Raw genomic sequence first — 17,460 nt, forward strand, 5'->3', positions numbered from 1 at the left:
TATTTTCTTTAGGATAAAATGACAGTGTTGTCTAATTTGAAAAGTTTTGTAAAGTTTATGCTATGTAAACGCCTTCCTGAGGTGAATATTTAATACACTGATGTCAAACTAAATTTAATTATATGAATTACGTGTATTGTTACAGTTGTAATTTTGTAATCAACTTTTTAATAACTGTTTTTCATTTCTTGCATCTGAAGAATGAAACATATGGAATACTTCTCAAATTTTCATATTATCCTTGTGCAAGTGCCATGTTAATCTCTGCATTGTAATTTGAGTATTCGTGCTGCTGAAGCATGTAGTATCCTCTAAATTTAAGTAGTTAATGATGCAATCTTTATACAAGCCTATATCTATGCGTGACTACTTGTAACAAGGAAACCGTATTGTTCCGAACAATGCTATCGATCTTATTTCCATAAAATTCTGTGAATAGTAGAAAAATTATATTGATCGATCAATTGCTCACATTTGCAATTTTTTTTGTCAATGACTATCTTAAGTCTTTTTATTTGGAATTTGATCGTACTCTCAATTATTTATAGATAGGTCCAAAGGTGATGGCTTTTTCAAGTAATAATTTATCCAACTGTGTTAGCTATGTGGACCTAATGGATTCAAAGTAAGCATTGCTGAAGAGCTACTTCTAAACTTCTTCAGCTGATATTTTCCCAAATGAGGTGTTACTGGCACAAATGTCTACCTGAGCCTTCACCCTTCTTCCATGTGGGAACAGACCAACCAGAATATCTTACCCTGACAGCATAGATTGTCTTACTAGAACAAAACTAATCTTGGTTACAAGGGATCATAGAGAGATGAACAGTTCAAACAGAACTGTTCAGACTAGAAGGTATTTTATCAAAATATAATTGTTTATTATACCTTCCATTTCAAAAGTAGCTAAAGCCAAGAAGGTGAAAAAATTGTTCATATGCATGATTACTTAATGTCCTGGCCTGTCTACTATCCAACCAGGCAGGAACTTACACTACTGCCTTTTTATCACCAAATATTTTCATAGTTGCAGGAGAAGTTCATATGTTTCTCCTCGTTATTAGGCATTAAATTGATAATGTTTTAATCACAGTGTTTCCTCTTGCCTCCATGCTGTAAATATAAAAATGGTAAAGCTTTAGGTCTAACTCTATCAAACACTAAGGTAGAGATAATGGAATAATACTTTAAAACAGAGTTGCGTTTGATACAGTAACTACAACAGAACAATGCAAACCTGTGCCTTTTAATTATATTATATATAGTTACATATTTTATATTTATATGTGCTGATTTTATATTTCACACAGTAAAACTTACTAGAATTAGTTGATAATTTGACAAATAAATTTATATTTATTTATTCCAATAAATAGAATTGGAATATAAATAATTAGGTTTAAAATATATATTAGAATATAAAAAGTATCAATGCAATGTCTATAGTATAAACTTGTGATACATCCTAACTGTTCTTGGTCTTCTGAATCCACATGGTAAAAAAACAATGTTTTCCTCTAATCTATAATGTATTTTACTCTGCTGCTCTGTCTATTGTTTTAACTCTCTTGTCCCAAACTGTTTTTCTCCATATTTCAGAAGCATTCCTATTGATTATACCCAAATTTTGCTGAGATATCTAAAAAAAACATTATTCTTCTGCAGTCCCCATGGGTCCTAGGATCCCAGGTCCCAGTTACCTGCATCATCAGATAACAGGGGCAAGACTTCTCACCAAGGCCCATGCAACATTTCAGCACATAGTAATTGAAGACCAATCTCAATTTCTCATTTCCTATATTTCAGGGCCCCAATTACTTGAGATGCAGGAATTAGCAGTAAGCAATTGTGGAATGCAAGGCAACTTAAAATGAAGAATGAAATAACAAAATTTGAGAGAAAGTACTGTAATTAAAACATTCAACTTATAGATGACCAGCCCATATGAGTGAACAATTTCACAAAGTGTCATAAGATTATTTTTAATACCCCTCCCCTATGATTAATGAAAGATTTTATTCCAACATAAGTGGGCCAAAAAATGGTTCCTTGAAGGATAGATCCATAATTGGTCTACTAAAGCCCAGAAAACTTGACTTAGAGGTCAAATGTAATTCAGAAAAATATTTGAAGCACTAAGGAGTGCTTCAAAACACTGGGAGTTCAGTACAACATGGTTCTGTTGTATAAAAATGTCACTCTCAAACCAATGATAATCTACATTTAATCTTCTGAAAGTGTATTCCTTTTCAAATAAACTTTTTAAAATCACATTCGTCAAAATGACATTTTACAAGTTGATGATACTTAGAGACATTACAAGTTTTTTAAGTGTAGGGAGCAAGTTACAATAGAGTTGAATTATTTACACAGCACTAATGCCAAACACGTTCAACCATTCATTAAAGTGTAGAAATAGTACCACCCACAATTTGTGTTTTTCAGTAAGGGCCTTCCAGAAATGTGTTAAATAGGTTAGCCTCCTAAATTTCAAACCCAAACCTGAGCTAATAAATTTCATCATTTAATAAGGTACACTTTAAAAAGTCACAAATAGTTGCCTTATCATATGTTATTTTATTTTTTCTCTCTGTCTAACATAGTAAGAAATATGACTTTAAGTCTTGAATATGGGTATTCATCAGAGATATGACAAACATAATATCTGTCTTCTATTTTTATCATATTCCTCTTTTGGAATAAATTTTAATTTTCTTCTTTTTCAAAACTTATAGGCAGTAGAAAATATTATTCCATGTAAAATAAAATAATCACACCATTGTACAAAGCCATTTATAAAAATTCGTAGTTAGGTATACATTCTAAGCCATTTTTTTAACTTTCTTTTTGACTAAAGATTAATCTTCCAAATGGATGAGAATAAAATCTTGTTTAGGTGCTTCACCTCTCCAGTCTCCAGCAAACTTTTGCTGCAGATAAATCAATTATGGAAATATAAGCTGACATCAGTTCAAGAATATGCAGGATTTAATGTCCATGGAATGCATATAAACCATTCAAAGTATTAATAGACAGTTTAACACTGACTATCAGGAAGTTGAAACCATAGTGGAATTATAGTAAAGACATAGAATGAATGAAAAATGAACAAGGGGCAAGTACAGCTAGAATATTCAATGTACACATATGATAAAGGAAGTGGTAAATTGGAAATTGGTAATTGGAAATTGGTAAATTGGAAAGGGTTGGTTGAGAATGATGGAAAGAATGACTCCTATCTAGGAGCATTGGACAATTAGATGGATATATTTAATTGTAAAACAATTGCACAACCTTTTAAAATTCAGTTAAAAAACACAAGAAACACAAAACAGAAAAATTACAACCAAACAGCAATCTCCAGAGAGTATGAATATGACCTTTCAAAATTTTAATCTATTAATGAAGGGCAGTCTTGGGAAAAGCAAACAAAACTGTTCAAAGAGGGAAGTTTGGGATAGGGGAGAATTTTGAACAGAATTAAATAGATTGTCTAAGGTTATAAATCACCTACATCTGCTGCAAATAGTATCTTTCTTCTACGAGATTTCTGTCTGAACTGGATAATCCAGTCCTGTGACACACTTGGTAGCTTGTGAGGTTAGAGTGGAAGAAACAAGATCATGAACCCATTACTCCACTGGAGAGAAAACAATACTCTATATTTTCTCTAATCTCTCTTCACTACTCTTTCTTCATACTTTTAAGTCAATTGATTTTGAATTACATTTTTCCTTCTTTCTTCTGGCAAAATAATTCATTACATATTATTTGCCATTTTTTTCTTTCATGATGTTTAATTGGCCAAGTGAGTCCATTAAATATCCCTCTTGCATTTGGTTGCTATGAAACAACATTTATGTTAATGAGGAGAAATCTAATGTAAAACTTTGTCTCCAGAATACAGACCTAGAAGCTGTGATCACAAATATTTGGCTATTTTTTTCTTTTACCTTAAAAGACTTCTTGTGTCTAAAGTGCCCACAAAAATAAGTACTCCATCACTTGTTGGTTCAATCAGAATTGTCTAAGTTCAAAGATATATTTTCTTAACAAGATGCTGATAGGAAACAAACAATACTGCACTTTTATCTTCTCTCTTAAGATTCTCCTTAGATACCATATCAGTAACAGTGAAGTTATTCTAGGCAAAATTATTTCAACAGATTATTTTTCTCTTGGTCTTGCATTTGTTCACCAAGATTTATGGAGGAGAATAGAGTTGAATGACCCATACCTTGGAAGACAGTGTCTGTTACAAAAGGACAATGCTTCTATGTCCTACTTCTATGTCCTCCTCTTAGCTGTTGCCGGAGTTCCAATTAATCACAGCTTCTTGGCTTCATGTCTAGTGAAGCTGAAGGACTATATGGGCTCCACCACTGTTAAATCTTCATTATTTCTCTTTTAAAACTCTTTAAGTTGCCTCATTTGGACGTGGAATTTATTTTCATGTCTTCATTCAATCAGTTCTGCACTGTAGTGAGCCAAATAGGCTCTGTAAACTCACTTTAGGGAGTAAAAATTCTAACACAATTTATATCAAAAAGTTTTGGCCTCCCTTCACTGCTGAATACAATATGCTTAACTAAGTCTTCTAAGAAAACTTTTTTTTATTAACTTTTCCTTTTGCTCAATTCTTTTCTGAACTTTTTGGCATATGTAATAACAGAAGTCTTCACTATCTCATATTAATAAGGATATTACTTTTGTGAGCCACTTAGAAATGTGAAATCATTGGTTTGAAGTATCCGATCAGATTTTTTTCTGTGTTTCACTGCTTCACATCCAAAGACATTGTGGAAAGTGTTACAAACAAAAATGTGTAATCCCAACACCTTCTTTCATTGTGAAGGTCACTTTCTCCCTAAATATTTTGACACAAATTATCTTTTTCAGAGAATTACTCTTTGGTAATTAAAGGTAAATTCACAAATTTTGATGCCTTATTTTTTTTAAGAACTTTGAATTTAAATTTCAATACAACTTTGTTTCAAACAGTGAAAATATATTTCCTGGGTAAGGACAATTCCAAGGGACCCTACAGGATTTACAGGTTTGTTTGTTTAGTGTGAAAAAGAGCCATCTTCATTCACATTGCTCCCTCTCTACTAAGTCTCCTTGGATTTCTTTGCATGAAAAGACTATTCTTCCAGGCAATTTCAATTTTCGTAATAGGCTAAGTTGTTAAAATTTTGAACAATTAAAATTTACCTGTCATAACATTAAAACTTTTGAAAATCCTTTATCAGAACCACGAATTCACCAATCCTAATTCCACCATTACCATCAAAAAGTTAACATGCTATTTTCATGATATAGTATCCCGGCAGCTATTATATTCCAGTGGCTTTGTTATGTATATAAATAACCATATTAGCTGATGCTAAGCACAATTAATTCCAAGATATGGAACCAGATTTTTTCATTTGTGGTTGTTGTTTTTGATGAACTATGTGATTTCGGTTTTCTTTGGGTTTTCCCCCTATGGTTTATCCTTCCGGTATATCATTTTGTATTGTATATACATTTACCTTGATTAGTGAAGGGAAGAGGAAAAGCATAATGGTGAGACAAAGGACAAAAGGGAAACCAATGCAATAGCAATACTCACAAGACAATATATTGGAAATGTACATTACAACTTGTGAGGGATGAAGGGGTGAAGGAAAACTGTGAGAAAAATGAGAGAAGGTTAACAAATTTGAAAAGTTATTATTTAATACCTTACAATTACTGTATCCCCACTGTAAATCACTTTGATAATAAAATTGAAAAACAAACTGCATAAAATATAATTTCACTGTATTGGCACAGGAAATAATATTCTTTATGTAGTAATCTTTTAAAAATCAGTACTATTTGGCATCTAATTTGAATTAATTACCCCTTTTTATCAGAGGGTAATCAACTTGAATGTTATTCAACTAGACAATATTTTCACAATATACTTGCCAATTTTTTCAAAAAAGTATAAATTTAGTACTTTCTCATTCTAAAACAGAAAACTGTTTAATGCTATGGAAACCCATAACTTTTAAAAGTAAGTAGTTAATAGGACAGAATATATGTGTTCTTCAAAATTCCTATGACTAATAACTACTCAATTTTAAATTCTAAACATTCCTGAGAGATTCCAAACAGTACCTGTTTGCATGTTATATAATTCTGCAATAGATTTAGTTTCCAATGGGGTGTTACAGACTGAGAAGTCAACAGAAAAATAGCCACATTCTGGTAGAGGATAAAACTATGAAGTATGTGTAATAATTAATTCTTCAAGAGTAAGCTATTGTTTATCAGCGTAAGCTATTTTTTCTATGACCATCAATCCCAAGATTTATGCCATAAAGTCATCCTAGCCCAACAGTTTCCAACTTTTAAGGGGCACCTTAAAATTCCTTAATTCACATCATGAATACCTTATCTCTATTTTGAAAAAATGCTACACCTCTGCTAATGTGACGCCCTCCTTGTTCTGAAAAGAACACCACAATACATTCAGCTGCATCATTTTTCCTCCACTGGTATTCTTGAGATCAGAACACTTGCAAATATTATTTATATTTATATTTTTTAACTATCATAGATATTCAGGATGCTAAGATAAAAAAAAATATGGTTCAAAGCCCACCCAGGCAGGAAGGTTTCTTAGAATCTTATCTCCAAAAAAATTCTCCACAAAAGCCAGACTCAAGTGGCACTGAGGTTGAAGTGGTAGAGCACGAGACTTGAGCATCAACAGGCTCAGAGATACTGTCCAGGCCAAGAGTTCAAGCTCTAGGATGAGCCAATAAAACAAAAACAAAATTGAAAACAAACCCCAAACCTAGCATTTTTCTCCATGTATACAGAGGTACGTGAATAAGGAAATGACTTCCTGTTTTACAAATAGGTAGAAGAAAGAAGATGTCACACAATTACTCTCTTCAAACCATATTAAACCAAACCCTTAAAAAATTGGTTTTTCTAAATGTATAAATTAATGTCATCCATTTTTGGCAACTCTGTCTAGATTATTCACATTAACACAGTATACATGAACTGTGGGAATTATCTATTAACTATGTTCTAATTATAACTCTCTTGAAAGAATATCTAGACAAATAGAATGCCAGAATCATTTGTGAAATTAACAATTAATCCCTCTACTTAAAAAGAATTTTGTAGTATAATATAGAATATGAAATTACAAACAAAACCAAAAAATATATTTTAAATCTAAATTCTAATTTAACAAGGTCTACAAAGTCCTACATTAGACGATCTTTGCTATTTCTCCAGATTTAAGCTTTTGTAATCCTTCAACATTAATTTGGAATCCAACAGAGTGAGGCTTACTTACTTTTGCAAATTTTTGGATGGGAATCATGATCTATTTTTCATCTGTAATGATGAGAGCATTTAAAACACCAGTGTGGATATATATTAGTTGCATTCAATAGGAAACTTGACTTCTCAAAACATAATGACAAAATTAGCCCAAACTTCCAACTGTGTATTCCTTTTTTGTTGTTTGGTTTGTTTTAATGAGACAAAATTATTCTACCTGGTCCAGGTAGAATAATTGAGTGCTACAATTCCAAGCTTGTAGCACTTTGCCCTGCCATAGTTTGTTTATTTAATCTAGAAACAGACTAGCAGTTCTGAACTTCTCCTATGATCTTATCCACTAGACTGAATGCTCAGACTATTTATGTACTATTTTCAAAGATGTTTTAACATTTGACACAGGATATGAACATTTTCAGATGCACCTGCAGGGTTCCCTGATTCATTCCACCATGGATCCTATAATAATAATGATTACTTGACTTTCTTACTATCTCTGGTCCCTACCTATGTAATATTATCAACTTCTGGGGGAAAGTTCACTTGAAGGCTTTCTAATATTTAAAATTATCATTTGATTCTAATCTTACTCAGGGCTTATTTTCTATTGTTTTCTAACTTTTATACATATTCTGAGAGTTGTTTCATTTGTGTCTTTTTGTGTGCACCTATATGTGCCTCTGTGTGTATGTGTATGTTCGTATGTATGTATGCAAAAACCTAAAGCTGTTATTCAGCAATGTTGCTCGTGACTGGTATTCCAGCTTTTGCCTGATTAATTATAGGTAGTGTCTCAAAGCCCATACTGTCCAAGTTGGATGCAAATTGAACTTCCCAGACTCCTTTACATTCTGAGGTTTTATTTTTCCAGGAGTATCAACTTTTAAACTTCAAACACTTTTGGGAGTGTAAAGTCTAACCTGTAGCCCAGATTTTTAACTCAAGAATTCATATAAAGATAGATGAACATATACATTACATATCCTGAGTGTACGCTGTTAGAAATGTGATCATAAACCAAGTTGTTGTGAAATCTGAGGATTTGGGTTTAAAGCCAGCACGGGCAGGAAAGTCCTGCAGGCTCTTTTCTCCAATAATTACTAGAAAATTGGAAGTGGCACTGTGGCTCGAGTGGAAGAGCCCTAGCCTTGAGCTGCATTTCAGAGGGACAGCAACCTGTCCTATATTTCAAGTGCCACAAACAACAAAAACAACAACAAAAAGAATATAAGAAAAGGAAAGAAAAAGAAATGTGATCTTAGCCACCAGGTTCATTGCTAGTATAATTCCTGTTCTCTCAAGATGGATTCTTTTTTCCAGTTATGTGTCTACTCTCATATATCTGACTTGCATTGGAAACAGAATCATTCTTCCATTCTCCTTTTTGCACATTTACGTGATTAGCAAGCGTGATTTAGAAAGGCAGTGGTCTCATGCTTCATGTTCCACTTAGGAGTAATGCTTTCTCTATATCACTCCCATAAATCTACATACTGGATTTGGCTTTATTTTTTCAATGTGTTCTGATTTGTTGAGTCTTCTATATTTTATTGAACACTTATACATAAACACAGAAATTCTTTTTCTCCTATAATTGCTATTGTTTGTCTTACTCTTAACTTATGTACACTTGGGAAATTAATGCACAGCACATAGACTCACAAAAATGATCTGAGAACCTTCTTCCTATTTAAAATTCACCTTAATTTACAGAGCACATAGGAAGTTTGAACAAAATGTTCTCATGGATAATGTATTTATAAGCAATTTAAATTTCATTTCTCTTTACTAAGTTGTCTCTGAAACACGTGTTACCTCATGGCCAAAAGTATCCTTGTGCTATTTCAATGAAGCCAGAAAACATTCATTTTTTTCTGGAGCAGCACCATAGATTGTTACTGGAAGAAAGTGGAAGTAACTGTTACTGGATGTGGAAACTGATCCTAGGAGAGGAATTGAACATAGAGAAATGACAAAGTTCAAGTTAACTATTGCTTTCTTTTTTACTGTATAAGAAAAGGATCCTAGGCTGGAAGGAAACTCTGTCCCTGACTTTTGTGAGTGTGTCCTTTACTCATATAAAACTTGTCTGTGAACTTCTGGTTGAGAGTATTACAAAAGGAAACAATGTGTCATTTGAAGCCCAGTATAGAACAAAAGGAAGTCACTTTACTTTAAAAATGTTCTACTGCAAAGAAGCAAAGATATGGAGGTTTTAAAGTGTCTTATGGATGGATGTTTCACTCCTGAGATGATTCTCTTGTTGCAGGAATCAGTTATCAATTCCTTTAGTCTGGTCCTGAGTTTTCCATAGCAATAAGGATTCCAAAAAAGCAGGATCCAGTGAGTATGATCAGAAAAAGCAGCCTATTTTCAGACCACCACTATTTTAAGGAGAGTCCCAAAGAAATACCCAGGGTTTGTTTTGTTTCCTTGTTTATTTAGTTTGTGCTGGTTCTGGGGCTTGAACTTAGAGACTGGCCCCTGTCCCTAACCAGTTGTCTTTCTTTCCCACCTGGCCCAAAGCTAGTACTCCGCTGCATGAGCCAAACCTCCACTTCTGGCTTTTTTGGTGTTTAATTACAGATAAGGGTTGACAGACTCTCTTGCCTTGGTTGGCTTTGAACTAAGACAGTAAGAAAGCTAAGTGACATCAACTGTATGTACTTCTTTTTGAACCAAGAAATATTAGATGAAGTTTATTATAAAGTTACTATTTGGCAATTTTTAAAGAAGAGAATATGTTTAGCAAAGAAGCCATAAAAAATAACTCAGCAAAAGTAGGTGCACTACTAAATCATTTGGGAAGATTACTATTGACTTCATCATTCCTTTGAGGGAAACTTAAAGCCATATTTGTAATTTTTTGTTGGTTGTGATTATTGAATATTGATCCTGGGCCTTGTCTCTCAGCTCTTCAGCACAAATTGAGCACTCTACCACTTTAGCTACAGCACCACTTCCGAGTTTCTGGAGTTAATTGAAGGTAAGTGTTTCATGGACTTTCCTGACCAAGCTGGCTTTGAACCACAATCCTCTGGTCTCAACCTCCTGAGTAGCTAGGATTACAGACATGAGCCATCAACACCCGGCTCATATTTGCATTTATGTTCACTTAATGTCACTATGTAGACAAAGAATGGAAATCTGAACCAAATGATGTGACATTGAAGCTTGTCAGAATGATTGAGTTAGCAATAAATATGTCCTCCTTTCCCATTTTGTTACATTAATGACCCATGAGCTATGGGACTCTTACATTAGCATCCTCTTCCATCTTTGTAAGTGTATTTAGTATCAGAAAATGTTCACAGAGAAATATAGAAAGACAGATTTTTAGAAAGCAAAGGAGATCAGGTATGAAAGAACAGCATAGGAGATACATTTATCACACAGAGATTAAGAACTAGCCTAGGAGATTTTGAATGCTAAAGGCAATGAGGAATAAGCCTAGTTGATAACTAGTTCTTCAATATCCAAAAATGGTTTCCTAGAACGGTTTCTGCTATACCTTAGTTACTATCATTTTTTCTTTCCATCAGGAGTTATTCCTTCTCTTCTGTCACAACTGTTAATTAGCCTCTGCCCTTTTGGTGTGATGACTTGCCAAAAGAGTTTCCAAATCTCACTTAGACTGTTGTTCTTGTTGTTGCTGTTGTTGTTTTGGCAGTCCTGGAGCTAAAACTCGGTGCTTTTTTCCCCCTCAAGTCTAACCATCCACCATTTGAGGCACAGGACCACTTCCAGTGATTCCTTTTCAATTTATGTGGTACTGAGGAATTGAACCCAGCGTTTCATGCATGCTAGGCAATCACCATACCATGAAGCCACATTCCCAGAACCCTAAATGACTTTCTTAAGATGGCATTACATTTTCATTATGTAACTATGTATCATAATTTTAACAAGAAATTTTTGCTAGAAAAGAGCATTGAACACAGTACTGAGTCCATTAAGGCTAGTTGGACAATGGATTATTGTCACAGTGTAGCGAGGGCACAGAGGGAATTACCTCATGGAGCTGGTACAACAGAGTGAGCATGACAGAGCCTTTGCCACAGTCTACCTCCAGAATGAGAGGGCCACCTTGGTTCCAACCATATGGGGATGCTCGGCCACCTCATCCAGCACCCATTGAATCAGTTCCTGAGAGAGAAAGAGAAAGAAAGAAGGTCAGAATTACACTTAAGCCAGGTGCCGGTGGCTCAGGCCTATAATCCTAAGTACAATGGAGGCTGAGATATGAAGATCGTGGTTTATAGCCAGCCCAGCAGGAACACTTGTGAAACTCTTTTCTCCAAAAAACACCAGAAAACTGGAAGTGGTGCTGTGACGCAAGTGGTAGAGTGCTAGCTTTGAGCTGAGGAGCTCGGGGAGCTGCCCCAGGCCCAAAGTTCAAGCCCCATGACTGAAAAGAAGTGGACTTCCCAACACAAGAAGTGGACTGAATAGCACCCATTGTCCTAAGGAGCATGGCAGAGAAGTCAGGCCGAGCTTCCTGTCAGCTAGGAGTCATTAGTAGGTCACCTGGATTCTCTGTGCCTCAGTTTCCCCAGCTTCAAAAGTGAACAAAATGAAGGATCCCATTACTCATGGGGATAGGGTAATAAAGAAAGAGATCCATGTTTTGTTTCATAATCCTATACCTGTTTCACCATTAATAACACACACCATCTGAGATCATTCTGGGACTCTTTCTATCATATGGTCACAGAATTGCCAAGAACAGGATCAGATGGCCCCTCCCTCTGTGCCTGTCTCTGCTGCAGAGATCCCTCTATATTAATCCCTTGTTTCCTCAACTGTACCAGGAGGAGATTGAAGTCCAATGGTTGAGGCCCAACCCAGAGCTTCACCTCTGGTCAAGAATCGGCTGCCGTGGACTGAGTTTGGGACAATCCATCTAAACTAATGACTGAGCGTGGTGCTACATGTCTACCTTCCCAACTACACTAGACCGGGCCTGGTGGCTCATGCCTGTCACAGATAGGAGGACCATGATCCAGCCCAGCCTGAGCATATGTTAATTCTCCATCTCAGAAAAGCCCAAGACAGAAACGCTTGACTCGCATTGTAGAAGACCTGACTGGCAAGCCTAAGGTCTTTAGGTTTAACCTTAATATACCAAAAAGAACCAGAGTGCCAGTGTCAGAGGCTCATGCCTATAATCCTAGGTACTCAGGAGGCTGAGATCTGAAGATCACAGCTCAAGATTTAAGATAGGGTTGGCCTCGCCCATCAGACGTCATGATGAGAAGACCCAGAGTCTGACCTATGCTGTTGCGCTCCATACTAGCAGAACTCGTATCCTTACTAAGTGTTGGTCATGCTCTCTGTCCCCCTGGGAAGCCATCCCCTGCAGACCACACTCCCAGGTCCTCCAAATCTCCCACTGCCACCAATTAGGCTCAAGGGAGTACCCAGCTCCATTGCACACAGATCGCTTGTTCTTGTAATTTAACAGTGCTGTGTCCCCTTCAAGCCTCACACCTTTCCAGGCCCCCAGACCTCAGCTGTGAAGCCCATACATGCCTCAAAGATAGCAGGTAGAAGTTACCAAAGCATTCTTCCTCCTTGTTACAACCCAATTCTACACACACACACACACACACACACACACACACACATCCAGAACGGTGACAGAAGACTCATCCATGCAGCACCTGCAATTTGCCAACTGATCACTCCCCTGAGCACAGTAAGGTTGTACAAGGAAAAAGATTATCTCTCTCTCTCTGTCTCTCTATCTCTCTCTATGTGTCTCTCTGTCTCTCTGTCTTCATGTGAAAGGTTGACCGAACACAGAACACAAGGGCTCACACAGCAAGGGTGTCTATCTTCTGCATCCAACACCTCCCATCCCCAGAAAGAAAGAAAAATACCCCAGAAGGCAGGTGTAGACATGCTCCTCCCCACCTCTGACTAAAGCCACCGGGTATTCACCAGGGAGAGGAAGGGTACAAATGTGCGGCAGTGTGGCTCCCACTTCTCCAGGCCAGGGGATTTCCGGCGCCCACTCCTCACTCAACCATATATCTCCCGGTTTCCTGGGACACTAGCCGCTGGGGATGGGGGTGAGATCCTCGGGCCAACACCCACCCCCACCCCTGGGGCACATTTGTGGCAGGGAGGGGGCCAGACTGTGGGGCACAGGGGAGGCGCGGGTCCGGGTCAGAGAGGAGGGGATATGGGGTGCAAGTTGCAGGGATGTGTGGCAGCCACTCACATGTGTTGCTGGCAGAAGCTGTTGGCAGCTGCTACAGGTGGGGCAAGCAGCAATGGCAGAGGCATGACACACACTCAGGCCCTGAGCAGAGGACAGGGGAGCCAGGACCAGGTCAAGGCCGCAAGCTGGCTCGTGGCACACCATTGCACCATTGCCTGAGGAAACCATGGGTCTGAGCCCACAGCACCAGGTTTGAAATGCTGCTCCATGGGGAAGGGTGAGGGGGCCAGGGCTCACGATGGGCCTGAGGAAGGCCTTTCCTCCTAGGCCTCGAGTATCTTGCTCACCACTCAGCCACCTCTACCTTCCTCAACTGCTGGTAGTGGTGTCAACAAACAGAGGGAATCATGGTGCTACTGGTCTACATGGAATGTGGGCGTGGCCACCATTCTTGTATCCTATTGGTCAGAAAGCACCATGAAACAATGGGGGTGTGGCTGGAATCCTGTGATGCAGACAGAATGGGCGGAGTCAAAATGACGCAGCCCATTTCCCAGGGAACTCTGTCCATGCCAGTTGGGGACAAGAGGGTGACCTGCTTTAGCCGGATGGCTGCACAGATTGTTGTCTATGTCTGTTTGTTCCCAGACCTTGAACTCAGGATCTGGGCACAATCTGTGAGTTGCTTTTGATCAAAGCTAGCTCTCTACCACTGGAGCCACATGGCATTACTTCTGGCTTTGTTGGCATTAATTCAACAGGAGTCTCAAGGGCTTTCCTGTCTAGGGTGACTTTGACCATGATCCTCCTTTCACAACCTTTTATGTTTTAAGGAGGACTGCTGGGGGACACTGATGCCTGGCTAATCATTGGTTTTGCTGATGTTCTTTGACAGACCTGTGAGTTCCCTATCCTCAGGTTGAAGTGGTAGGAGCTGGAGCCCACAGTTTGAATCCTGGTCCTACCACCAACAAATGGCAGGAGATCCTATGAAACTCATTCCTATTCATATGACTACCAAAGGAATGTGATGTATATCATGATTAAATGGGCAGTACTTGAATGATTTGAGGATAAAACTATACACAATTACATTATAGGACACTGGTCGATATTAATTAATAATTTATGAAGCATTTAAACAATCACATTCATTAAATGGAGGCCAAATGAAATACCTACGAATTGGGCATCACATAGCATGGAGATGCTATTTTTTTTTCTGCCAGGACTGGAATTTCAACTGATGGCCTAGGGATCCCTGCTGTTGCACTGTGTAGAAAGGGGAAGCTAGCCTCCTTGAATTCAAGAAATTCAAAGTCTGTTACTTAGGCCTGAAATCGATGCTCACCACTAGAAAACATCCTATTTGTGTACATTTTAAATATATGATTTATATTTATATGCATATGTTGATTCTATATTGCATTCAGTGTAGTTTTTTATTTTATTTTTTGTTTTATTCATGTATTGACTTCTCATTTTATTGACTATTATGACTCATAGAACAGTGATTACATTGATTACATAGGATATAGGTTTGCATATGTATGGCACGTCCTTCCTGACACCCAGGACTTTCACAGAAAAGGAAATGTGTCAGCATCAACTTATTAATACAAGATTCATTTTTGGGGAGTGCTGGCATTTGAACTCACATCCTACAAGGCCCAATTCATGAATGGGTGAGTGTCAGCCTGGCATTCTGTGGCAAATTGAGCTGACAGGCAGTTCCGAGTACCTGAGATCGAGCCCCAGCGGTTGACAAAATAAGAACAGATTGACATGCAGATGGTAGTACACTAATAAATATATATCCTTATAAAGTGTAAGAGATGTCTATACATTATTCGGTTATATAGACTACATTCCTACCAATTCTTGGATATTTATAATGCCTCCATATAATTAATGTTATTGTTTTCATTCTTAACAAACTATTAACTAAATCAATCAATATCCTGAAATTATTACATTCTGTAAGTAATAGTATTATTTTAATGCTTCATAAATATTAAATAAAATCAGTCTTCTGAAATGATGCTGTCTAATTTTATAGGAGCATCATTCACCCTCAATTCATTCAACTGTGACATTGATAATATTACCTTGTTATTCCCATGGATGGGAACGAGTCTCTTAGTATCTCCTGCCATTGATTGGTGTCAGGACTAGGATTTGAAATGAAGGCCTACATTGCCACGTGGACCTATGACTTCCTCAATACTCTGACAACCTTCAGCAATGCAAGGTGAAGTACCCTTTGCAACAGTGTCATTCAGACCCAGGAGGGTCACCGTGCAAAGGAAGAAAACATAAAAAGGCCATCTCGCTGCATTTTTTCTGTGCATTTTTGCCACACAAGGCTTGGGGGTCTAGGATCTCAGGATCTACTGTATGTCCAGTGGCTGCACCCCAGCATAGGGTGTCGAAGCTGAGGCAGAGTTACCACAACCTGAGTTCAAAGCCCCTACTGAGCAAAAAATAATGAAAAGAAATTAGCTCCTTGGCTTGCAATTCACCCCGTTTTTCTGCCAGGCTTTGGATTTGAACTCAAGTTCTGGGTAAATCTGCAGCACTGCGTTAGTAGGGCAAGCTCACCGTACTTGAAGATAAGAAAGTCAGGCCTGTACTCTAAGTCAAAATTCAAGCCCCAGCCTTGGAAAACATGCTATTTATATACATTGAAAATGCAGGATTTGTACTTACCTATGGATGTTCAGTCCATACACGTTTGGTGTGGTTGCTCCTTGTACTTTTTGTTTTATTCATTTATTTACCATTGATTTTACTATGATGACACCCATTCCCTTTATTATATTGATGACATCCTATCACATGGAATCTAAATTTGTAGACGTGTTCTCCATCATGCCTAACACCCAGGACTCTCAGAGAAAAGGAAAAAACTTTCACACTTGGTTTCTTACTGCATGATCCAATTGTTGGTAGTGCTGGGATCTGAACTCAGGGCCTAGCAGGACCAATTGGTGAATAGTTCAAAGTGACCACACCAGCCTGTGAGCAACAAAGGAGTTAGGCCATTCCCAGGATCTGACATTGATCCCCAGGGTGGGTCATGATAGTCATAAATTAATAATTAAAACATAGGATCAATATTTACATGTATGTTTGGACAGCATCTTGCCTTTGGAGTACTTTTTCTCCTTATTTTCTGTCTTATGTAATTATTGTGTATTTTACTGAGTAAGGTAACAAATATAACAGTGCTTACATGGAAGACAACCTATTGCCCTGGCTATAAGGTTTCCTATGCATTCTCCATCCAAACTGAGACTCAGGACTCTCACAGGACAGGAAAATAGGTGAATCGATGGGCTTCTCACATCAGGATTCATCTTTTAGCAGTGTTGGGATTTGAACTCAGAGCCTATCAGGCCCAATTGGAGAAAGGGTCAAGGTGAGGACACCAGCTTGTCAGCAACGAAACAGATAGGCCATTCCCAGGACCTGACGTCAAGTCCCAGGGAGGTCCAGATAGTCATGAATTCATAATTTAAATATAGGGTCTATATTTACATACCTGTGTGGACAGCATCTTGCATTCGGTGCACTTCTTAATTTGTGTCGAATTCATGGAGTTATTGTGTATTTTACTGAGTATGGTGACAGGTATAACTATGTGGACATGGATGACAACCTGTTCCCATAGTTATAGGGTTGCCTATGCATTCTACATCCGAGTGGAAGCTCAGGACTTTCACAGGAGAGGAAAACATGTTCAACGACTGGCTTCTGACAACAGAATGAATCTTTTGTCAGTGTTGGGATTTGAACTGAGGTCTGGGTAACTCTGTTGCACTTTGGGGGAAGGGAAATCTCACCATCCTTGAAGACTACAATGTCAGTCCTGGTCCAGGGCCTGATTTGAAGCCCCAGCACTGGACAAAATAACAAACATAGGATCTCTCTTTACCTACAAGTGTGGTATGCATCTTGCA

At 37.7% G+C, this 17,460-nt stretch overlaps 1 long non-coding RNA gene and 1 pseudogene across 1 annotated transcript; both read right to left on the bottom strand.

Moving 5' to 3' along the window:
* Positions 1-204: 204 nt before the first annotated feature.
* On the bottom strand, positions 205-301 carry LOC138826579 (U6 spliceosomal RNA; annotated as a pseudogene).
* Positions 302-5,633: 5,332 nt separating this feature from the next.
* Positions 5,634-11,398, bottom strand: LOC138826575 (uncharacterized). Its single transcript, XR_011371759.1, has 4 exons — positions 11,345-11,398; positions 9,148-9,230; positions 7,346-7,386; positions 5,634-5,673 (listed from the first exon to the last, which is right to left on the bottom strand). It is a non-coding gene; the product is annotated as an uncharacterized lncRNA (long non-coding RNA).
* Between the last annotated feature and the right edge of the window lie 6,062 nt (positions 11,399-17,460).

Source organism: Dipodomys merriami, unplaced genomic scaffold (genome assembly GCF_024711535.1).
Source record: "Dipodomys merriami isolate MVZ:Mamm:240054 unplaced genomic scaffold, mDipMer1.0.p SCAF_144, whole genome shotgun sequence".
NCBI lineage: Eukaryota > Metazoa > Chordata > Mammalia > Rodentia > Heteromyidae > Dipodomys > Dipodomys merriami.